This window comes from Saccopteryx leptura, chromosome 1 (assembly GCF_036850995.1).
Source record: "Saccopteryx leptura isolate mSacLep1 chromosome 1, mSacLep1_pri_phased_curated, whole genome shotgun sequence".
Taxonomy (NCBI): Eukaryota; Metazoa; Chordata; class Mammalia; order Chiroptera; family Emballonuridae; genus Saccopteryx; species Saccopteryx leptura.
Genome location: NC_089503.1, coordinates 19669701 through 19672462, shown reverse-complemented (window position 1 = coordinate 19672462; position 2762 = coordinate 19669701). Strand labels below are relative to the sequence as shown.

At 46.5% G+C, this 2762-nt stretch overlaps 1 pseudogene; it reads right to left on the bottom strand.

The window, feature by feature from the left end:
- Positions 1-637: 637 nt before the first annotated feature.
- LOC136387953 (small ribosomal subunit protein uS15-like) lies at positions 638-1393 on the bottom strand (annotated as a pseudogene).
- Between the last annotated feature and the right edge of the window lie 1369 nt (positions 1394-2762).

Here is a 2762-nt window from a genome sequence, read left to right as displayed (position 1 = left end):
GGGGATATTTCAAAATTAATATGAAGCGATAAAGTATCCCCTAATTTTTGTGAGAAGTGTGTGAGAAGCGATCAGTGAACAACTATGGTGATGCAACTATGAGTTGATGCTTATGTCTCTCCCTCCCTTTCTTTCTCTCTTTCTGTAAAAATAAATAAATAAATAAAAATGTCTGTCTACCCAAGCCAGGGATTTTGACCTTGGGATAGTTACTCATCCTCTTTCTTCTCTTTCCTCATTTTTAAACTGGCATGAGCCATAACAAACATATTTCATCTATAGGCCTGTTTCAAGTATCATATAAATTATAACTCATTAAAAGCTAAACAGTTCTGGGACATGGGAAAGACTCATTAATATCAGATATCATTGTGATCAGATCTTTAATTTTATATACACAGGTATGCCTCAGCCTAAAAACCTAATCCATGCCTGAAGTGTTAGTCAATTTTCCATATTGAGCGACTACTTTCTTCTTTGCCTAAGTGGCAAAAATAATGCATTCCAAACTCATTCAAAATTCCCAACACGTCCCCAATATTATATAAACACATATAATAATACTCAAAGGAGTATTATTATGCATAACATAAAGTGGCTACAATACTAACTGTCTAATTCCTGAACCCCTAATGGACTAATTAGTATGGCTGCTGGGCACACACTGTGTGGACACGATGATCAGAGGCTCCTTGGAGGGTGAAGGTTATCAGTCTGTCACTCAACCATTTTTCTAGGTTTTTCAAAAACAGATGTCATGCTCAGGGTATGTGGCAATGCATTCCAGAACCAACAACACATTTCTAATTGTTCTTTACTTTCTTATAAATAATTATACCTGTGTGTGCAGTAGATAGAGGCACATGTGTAGCCGATGAGTGGCTTTATCCATACAGTTCTTTCTCTTTTATTCTAGTTAAACAATGATTTGATTGCTTGAGTACATAGACATTTTGTGTAACCAGGACAGAGGCTGTAGATGACTTGTATTTCCCACTAGGGGGGTAGGGAGGACTCGTTTGGTCATATAATAACAAGCCAGTTGGTGAATACAACCAGACAGGATTTAGCATTCTTAGCCTTTCTGTTCCTTTCAAGATGCTTTCGAACAGCTTTGTCAATTAAATGGTAGAGCTCCTCAGGAAAAATAAGCACAAGTCCTTTGGATTTAAGAATTCTCAAGACCTTATTGCTTGTCACAAAATATATTCGACACCACGTGAGTCTCTCAGGATTGCAGGGATTTGTTGGGGAGTTTCAGATCCTTCTTGGCCAGTTTGTGAACCTGCTCCTTCAGGTCATCAGATGTCAACGTCCGCCAGGTGGGGGCGCTGCCGCAGTGAGGCACAGCCGGCTGGGAGAAGCCCTTCCCGGGAACATGCATGCAGCCCATGATGGCCGCGACAGGCAGGGAAAATGAGCTCCGCTCATTTCTCTCGTCACCGAGCGTTTCTATCGGCAGATTCGGTTTTCTAGGTCTCTGCTCACCTTCTTTATTCATAGGCTTCTCCTCTTTTGTGGAAGACATTTATAATGAGTAATGTGGGGAAGACGATAATGGTGGCATTGACCCAGTACGCAGTGTAGACGCTGGGCGTGGGTCTCCGAGAGGAGTCACGGAGAGGCGACTACCGCTCGCACGAGCCTTCTCACGGGTCCCACCCACAGCACAACTGGTTTTATCCGATTTTCCTGCAGGCTTTTTCTTCATTAGAGTGAACTGGGAGTAAACATTTTTAAAGTCATTGTGTCACCCTTTCTCCAGAAGAACCCTGGTTCTGATCCATCCAGAACAGTGGAGAGAGAGCTGCCCGAGGAAGGGGGTAGCGGAGCCCCAAGCTCCTCCCCACTGAGCCACCATGCTGGCCTCCAGGCGTGTCCACAAAGATGTAAAGACATGCATCACCATCAGGCCTGCTTCAAAGAGCACGGACCCAGATTATTACCACATTTCCAGCATTGCGCTGGCTGCCAGAAAGCCGGGGACCCGGTTCTGTGCTCACTGGTTGGAGCCTTCCCCAGGTGGGCTTTTTAAGGGTGTGACTCCCCTTTCCTTTAACACCGTGGTTTCATCTCTGTGCTTTTGTTGGTGGTGTTTTCCGGTCTCCTCTCATTGTGATTGCTCACTGGACCAGCTTGGTCCATGTTAACGTGTCCTGCGTGGACTAGAGCAGTGGCCTCTTCACTCGTGTCCCCTCCTCTGGGCTTGTCTCTCTAAGATCTGCTCTCAAGCCAGGAGCCTGAGCGAACTGTTAAAACACAAGTCAGGTCATGCCATTTCCCTGCTCAAATCCCTCCCTAGGCCCTGGCCAGTTGGCTTAGTGGTAGAGCATCAGCCTGGCATGTAGGAGTCCCGGGTTCGATTCCCAGCCAGGGCACACAGGAGAAGCATCTGCTTCTCCACCCCTCCCCCTCTCCTTCCTCTCAGTCTCTCTCTTCCCCTCCCGCAGCCAAGGCTCCATTGGAGCAGCATTTGCCCGGGCGCTGAGGATGGCTCTGTGGCCTCTGCCTCAGGCGCTAGAATGGCTCTGATTGTGGCAGAGTGATGCCCCAAGATGGGCAGAGCATCGCCCCCTGGTGGGTGTGCTGGGTGGATCCCGGTCGGGCGCATGTGGGAGTCTGTCTGACTGCCTCCCCATTTCCAACTTCAGAGAAATAAAAAAAAAAAATAAAAAAAAAAAAAAAAAAAAAAAAAATCCCTCCCTATGAGGAAGAGCCCAAGCCCATCAGATCCTCCTTCACTGGGCCCCTGACACCTTGCT